The sequence below is a fragment of the Otolemur garnettii genome, unplaced genomic scaffold (assembly GCF_000181295.1).
Source record: "Otolemur garnettii isolate 467f Iridium unplaced genomic scaffold, OtoGar3 scaffold00086, whole genome shotgun sequence".
Taxonomy (NCBI): domain Eukaryota; kingdom Metazoa; phylum Chordata; class Mammalia; order Primates; family Galagidae; genus Otolemur; species Otolemur garnettii.
This window is the reverse complement of record NW_003852481.1, coordinates 231,933-239,580: the sequence shown is the minus strand read 5'-3', so window position 1 is coordinate 239,580 and position 7,648 is coordinate 231,933. Positions and strand designations below refer to the sequence as shown.

At 37.6% G+C, this 7,648-nt stretch overlaps 1 protein-coding gene across 1 annotated transcript in view; it reads left to right on the top strand.

Moving 5' to 3' along the window:
- LOC100954112 (protein NPAT) overlaps positions 1-7,648 on the top strand; it is a 52,304-nt gene that overhangs the window by 6,272 nt on the left and 38,384 nt on the right. The gene's annotated exons all lie outside the window — the stretch shown is intronic.

Genomic DNA, 7,648 nt, shown 5'->3' with positions numbered 1-7,648 from the left:
GTAACTTACGTATGCCAGCAGCAAAGAAGCCTGGAGAGCAAGAGGCAGTGAAATTGAAAAGCATTTTCCACAGCTTGTTGAGAATGGAATATTGTTCCTTGTAAGAGATGGTCCAAAGCCTGGAAGAAGGGGTAGTCAGTTGGTGCAGTTGGTGCAAGTTCTGTTGAATACGGTAGATGACAGGGAGTGTCCAAGTGCAGCTTCTATAGTTTGAGCAGTGTTGTTTGTGTAACATGTAGTTGAGCATTGTCTTGCAAGAGGATTGGCCTTTTGCTGTTGACCAGTGTCAGCTGCTTAATTGCAGGCATCCTGATCACTTCATCCAGTTGGTTGCAGGAGACCTTTGCTGTAAAGGATTGACCAGGTTTCATGAAACTATAGCGGATAAACCAATCCTGGACGACTGAATGACACTATTAGCTTTTTTGATGAATAATCAATTTTATATTATGTTTCCGCACTTCATCTTTATCCAGCCATTGTGCCAGACACCTGGAAATGTAAGAAAGAATCTATTTCACATCACACCTAACAATGTGGTGTCATGACAGCAAAGAAGGTGCAACCTTCGAGACAATTTCTTTTCTGATGCTCATTTAATTCATATAAGTACCCATCTATCCAGCTTCTTTACCTTGCCCATTTGTTCTGAATGTCTTAATGTGGTTGGAATAGTAGCATCAAACCTTGAGATGGTTGAAATGAATTTGCTTCCACTACAGCTTTCAGTTCATCATTATCCCCCTTGGTCTTAGGTTGCCCATGTGGCTCACTATCAGAATCAAAATCACCAGAATGGCTGGGCCCGGTGGTTCATGCCTGTAATCCTAACAGTCTGGGAGGCCAAGACAGATGAATTGCTTGAGCTAATGAGTTCAAGGGCAGCCTGAGCAAAACGTGAGACCCCATCTCTACTAAAAATAGAAAAACTGAGGCGAGAGAATTGCTTGAGCCCATGAATTGGAGGTTGCTATGTGATATGATGCCACAGTACCCAGGGTGACAGCTTAAGACTCTGTCTCAAAAAAATAAAAATTAATTAATTAAAAATCACCAGTATGTACCTTCTCAAACCATTATCATACTGTATATTCATTAACCATATCCTTCCCAAACATGTCATTGATATTTTCAGCTGTCTGTGCTAAATTGGTTCCACAGTGGAGCTCATATTTGAAAATAACATTTTTATTTACTTATGGTTTCACAAAAATTGCTCTAAAAAAAAATTTGAAAGATAATCACAAGCCAAAACATGATTTTTAAAGGAGAATGTACCTTCACAATTTAAAAAAGAAGTATCAAAGTGAAATATCAGAGATATCAAGTCTTAGACTTAGTACTTAAGAAGATCAGACATTTCAAACTTAATAACCTAATAGAATATTTAAAGAAGATATTTTCACAGAGGGGCTTTGCTTTCTCTTGCTTTCTTCAGGCTCTTTTTAGCCTTCCCTTCACATAGGAAGAAGAAAGGTTAGACTGTTGGCATCTCAATTCCTAAAATACAAATACCCTTAATAACACTTAGAATTTTTCCTTCTACTTTTCAGTTATGTTTCCCCTTCAGTCTGTTTTGTTATTCATTACTACCTCTACTCAAGAGCAGGGAGCAGGCTAAAAAACAGAAAAGAGAAACTGGGTTGGCGCCCATAGCACAGTGGTTACAGTGCCAGCCACATGCACCAAAGCTGGCAGGTTCAAACCCAGCCCGGGCCAGCTGAACAACAATGACAAGTGCAACAAAAAAATAGCCGGGCATTGTGGTGGGCACCTGTAGTGCCAGTACTTGGGAGACTAAGACAAGAGAATCACTTAAGCCCAAGAGTTTGAGGTTGCTGTGAGCTGTGACACTATAGCACTCTACCGAGGGCGACATAATGAGACTCTGTCTCAAAAAAGAAAAAAGAAACTGGGGCATACTTTTTAACCTATTTACAAACCTTTATAAGTAATTTTACACAAAAACAGTTCTTTTATTTGGAAGGTGTTTTTAGGAATAAAGGAGGAAAACAACTAATATTGAGGGTAGTCATTTATATTATAGTAATAAAAGATAATTGGTACCTGTTTGTATTTAAACTGTAGTATTTGAGATTTAGAACAACTTTACCTAAAATTTCCCTATGAGTTGAGAACTGGTTATAGTCAGATACTAATGATGCTAAGTAAGCATGGAACTGGTTAATCACATATATAGTTCACTATATATCATCAATAGGTTCTTGGAAACTACTATAAATGAAATGACATAACCAAACCAATTTTATCATTGGCTAGTTGATATATACAATTATTTGAATAAAGGCCAAACACTTCTAATATTAAACATTAAAATAAGTGTGTGTTATATGTACATTTAAGAATAAGTAATAAAAACAAGTAAGATGAGTATTTACTGAGTAACTGCAATTCAAGGTCATGGGTGGCCAGAGCCTGTCCTGGCCAACCCTGAATAGGACACCATTCAATTGTAGAGTGCATTTTCATATACGTATATACTCATTGTGTGCAGCTAACTCATTTATTCCAAGTAATTGTTAGAAAGCAAGCCATCAGAAAAATGACTTTTTTGCTGGTTGCAGTTATCACAAAAAGGAAGGGGAAAAAGCAGTGCATCTTCATTCCAATTAATTAATCATACATATATGGTGTGATCATTAATGATGGGAATATTGAAGTGTGATATCTGAGATAAGACTTCTTCAGGTTCCCAAATGTTTTCTCTTACTACAAAGCTCAAGGCCTTTGGCTTTTTATTTGTGAATTTGTTCGTCATAGCATTAGTTAGCAAGAGATTGGAAAATTGATTCATCAACTACAAATAGAGAGTGGTGAGTTGATTCTCAAATTGTAGTTAGGGCATTGCCTGAAGTGGGATGACCATTTCTTTGCCCTTGCCTTTTAAAACCCTTGTGTGTAATGACATTGTAGGCTATCTCTCCTTATTTTTTTTGATTGTTTTTAAGACAGAGCCTCAAGCTGTCATCCTGGGTAGAGTGCTGTGGTATCACAGCTCACAGCAACCTCCACTTCTGGGCTTAAGTGATTCTTTTGCCTCGGCCTCCCAAGTAGCTGGTACTACAGGTGCCCGCCACAATGCCCAGCTATTTTTTGGTTGTAGTTGTCATTGCTGTTTGGCAGGCCCAGGCTGGATTCAAACCCGCCAGCTCTGGTGTATGTGGCTGGCACCTTAGCTGCTTGAGCTACAGGCGCCGAGCCTCATTAGTTTTTTTGACTTATAGGAATTGGTTAAAGATAGTGTTCCAGGTAAGGAGAGTAGAACCTTGCAATTTTAAAGTTGTAGAAGACCTTAGAAATAATTTCTTTAGGAATCACTGGCTATTATACCAACATTGAAGTAAGTGCACTACAAAGGCAAGTCATACCTGTAAAGGGAAATAGGTAGTAAAAATATGGTACACGGAGGATTCAAAAAACTGTTTCTGAGGAAGTGATAGTTATACAAAACCCTGAAGAAGGAGCTGAAATTAGCTAAGCTAAGAAAACAGGCTGTGCAAGCAAAGGGAATAGAGTATACAATGGCCTTGAAATGAGAGCATTTATGAATTTGTGGAACTGAAAGACCATCCTGACTGGAAGAGAGAGAATGGCAAAACATAAGGCTGAAGAGCAAATTAGGGTAAAAACAAGTAGAACCTCATATGGCAAGTTAAAAATTAAGAATTTTATTTTTTCATTGAGATAAAATTCACGTTACAAAATAAAAAATTTAATGGCTTTTATTTACAAATGTGTGACCGTCACCACTAATTCCAAAACATTTCCATCACTCTTAAAGGAATCCCCACACTGTTAACAGTCACTTCAGTTTTCCTCTTTCCTCCTTGCTTTGCCAACCACTCATCTACTTTCTATATCTATGGATCTCTCCTTTTCTGGACATTGCATATAAATAAAATATAACACATGGCCTTTTGTGTCTGACTTATTTTATATGCCATATTTTAAAGATTAAGACATGTCATAGCAGGTATTAATACTTTATTTCTTTTTATGGCTGAATAATATTACATTCAGAGAATGTGCATATTCTCTTTTTCCATTCGAGTTGTCCCCTCTTTTCCAATGTTAGGAAATGCTGTTATGAACACTCATCTACAAGTTTTGTTTGGGTGTATAATTTCAGTTCTCTTGGATAACCCTGGGAGCAGAATTGCTTGGTCATATACTAACTTTTGTTTCTGAGAACCTGCCAGATAGTTTTCCAAACTGGTTATATAATTTTACATTCCCACCAGCAATATGAGGCTTCTCATTTCTCCATATCTTTGCCAATATTTGTTACTTATTGTCTTTTATAATTCTAGCTATCCTGAATATGAATTGGTATCTCACTGTGGCTTTGATTTCATGTTTTCTTAATGACTCATTAAGCTGAGCATCTTTCATGTGCTAGTTAGAAATTTGTATTATCTTCTTTGGAGATAGGTCTTTTCAGATCTTTTGTACCTTTCTTAATTAGGTTATTTATCTTTTTATTATTGTCTTGTAAGAGTTCTTCACACAGTTTTTATTTCTAGTCCCTTATCAGATATGTGATTTACAGATATTTTCTTCCATTTGGTTATTTGTCTTTTCACTTTCTTATTAGTGTCTTTGAAAGTGCAAAAATTTTGTATTTTATCCAGTTTATTTCTTCATTGGTTGCTTGTCCTTTAGGTATCATATCTAAGAAATCATTGCTTAGGCTCGGCGCCCATAGCACATGCACCAATGGTGGCAGGTTTGGTTTCTTTTGATTGTAAATTGTTTTTGTGATTTAATTTTTTGATTATTCGTTGCAAATATATAGAAAAATAGTAGATTTTTTACTATTCATCCTGTGTCCTGCCACCTTGTTGAAGTCATTTACTAGGACTAATTCCCACTCCCTGGTGGCCCCATCCCCACCATAAGTAGTTGGATTTTTTGTTTGTTTTGGTAAATGATTTTTACTTATGTAGATTTAATAAAAACTTCACGAGTTTAAAAAAAGAGAGAGAAGGCATCTAAATTTCAACTTAATATTAACCCTATTTCCCTGATAACTGCAGTCTAGACTGCTTATACTATAAATCACCTAGACCTAGAACTTCCTTATCCAGCAGCTGGTTTCTGATATTATGAGGCTTCTAAATTAACGCAGGCCTTATGTGTTTTACTCAGTTCTTAAACCAGAATGCCTCCAAATGTGCCACAATAAATGCTCTGATGTCTAAAGGTATAGTGCATTGTTATGGATACTTATAGGGCAAAACAAGAAAGGAAAGGAGCACTAAGAGAGACAATATGAGAGAACTTGGCTACTACACAGCATATCCCCAAGACAATCTCAGTGACCACTTCTAAACTTCTTTTCACTTGGGAAAGTATACACATCCCTACAGATTACCAGTCCCCTAACTAAGGCTAACGTATCAACTTTACAAACGGCACTCAAACATGTTGATGTCTGACTTTTGTGTCGGATGGTTTCCAAAGAAGAAAAGCACTTCTCTCAGCATGTAAGAAGTCAATAAAACTTTGAAATCAATGGCCCTGTGGCATTTCATTTTCTTCTTCTCTATACAAACACATGAAACAAATACCTAATTTCAGTTCAAACTTATTTCCCTTTTATGAAAGCCTAAGTTACCATTGTCATTTGGTCATCAATAAAGGAAAACGTGCTCAAATAAGGTAATGTTACCATCAGTATTTCCAAGTGACTTTACAATCAAGTAGTAATATCAATAAATCCCAAGGAAGCCTATCCATGAGATTGACACTTTGTCAAGGCCCAGTTCCTTTGGAGTGGAGATGCCCAATTCATTTAAAGTTGGTCTAAGTTGCTGGATGACACGGGTAGATTTCCTTATGAGGCCCTGCTTTGTCCTTAGGTTGTGAGCTGCACTAACAAAATTACTTAGTAGTTTGCATGCCCACAAAGCAGCATCAGTGATCTTGGGTTCTGGAACCAGCTCATAGCCAATAACTCTGTTCATCCCTTTATGCAATTCCCAGGCATCTGTATCTGGCTTTTTGAAGTATGTCACCCAGGCATTATCAAACTCCTCGTCTCTCATGTCACCCTTGGGAATAGGGCTGAATTGAGTGAATACCAGCGGCAGGGCATCAATGGCTGGCCTGGGCGGCTGCATTCACCACCATAGCTGCAGGGAGTAGTGCCTGGTGTGGCGCAGCGGGATGAAGCTGGAGAAAAGCAGGCCATAAGCCTGCGGACTGCTCCAAAGTGGCTGGGTTGCTTCCTCTTTTTTACCGTCAGGTGTTTGAATATTATCTCACTGCCTCTGTGCTCTGATTTCTGATGATAGCTCATTAATCTTACTGAGAATCACTTACATGTGATGAGTCATTTTTCTTGTTCAAGTTTTTCGATTTGTCTTTACCTTTCACAGCTTGATTATGATGTGTCTAGGTCTGGATCTCTTTGAATTTCTCGTACTTGGAAATTGTTGCACTTCCTGGATGCATAGAGTAATGTTTTTTCAAATGTGAGAAGTTTTCAGACATGATATCTCAGGTATTCTTTTTGCTTCTTCACTTCTATCATCCTGAGATTTCCCTTATGCTTATGTTGGTCTACTTGCTGGTGTCCCCCCAGTCTCTGAAACTGTTTCTTCTTTCTTTTGTTTCTCTGACAGATTCCTCTTTCCTGTATTTCCTAAATCTGCGAATGAGCCCCCTCTGGTGAATTTTTTTTTTTCAGTTATTATACTTTTCATGTCCAGAATTTCCATTTGTTTTTTTGTAATCTTTTTTTTTTTTTTTTTTTTGAGAGTCTCATTATATCGCGCTCCGTAGAGTGCTGTGGCGTCACTGCACGGCAACCTCAAACTCTTGGGCTCAAGCGATTCTCTTGCCTCACCCTCCTAAGTAGGTGGGACCACAGGCACCCGCCATAGCGCCTGGCTATTTTTGTTGCTGTTGTCATCATTGTTTAGCTGGCCTGGGCCGGGTTCAAACCCGCCACCCTCGGTGTACGTGGCTGGCACCGTAACCCCTGTGTTACAGGCACCCAGTCTTGATTCTTTATCTTATAGTATCTACAGTCATTCACCACATATTGACATTTTGGTCAGTGGCAAACCAAAATTATGTTTTTACTTTACCTTTTCTATGTTTAGATATATTTATCTTATCACAATTGCCTGTAGTATTCAGTAACATACAGGTTTGTAGAAGGCTTGCAAAAAGACAAAATCGCCTAAAAATACATTTCTTTGAATGTGTCCTGGTCAAACAATGCATGAGTATATTTCCTTATTTGTATTCTCTATTTAGTGAGACATTGTTCTTATAACTTCCTAAGCATGGTTTTCTTTAGTTCTCTGAACTTATTTTAAAATAGCTCATGTAAGTCTTAAGTTCAATGTCTGGATTTCCTTGAGAACCGCTTTTATTTATTTTTTTTATTGTCTATGAGCCATACTTTCTTATTTCTCTAAATATTGCATACTTTTTAGTAGAAAATTGATTTAAATAATGTAATGTGACAACTCTTACTCCTTCTTCCCTTATGTTTGTTGTGTTTTAGTTGTTACTGTTTGTTTTTTTTTTTTTTTTTTTTTTTTGAGACAGAGCCTCAAGCTGTCCCCCTGGGCAGAGTGCCGTGGCATTATAGCTCACAGCAACCTCCATCTCC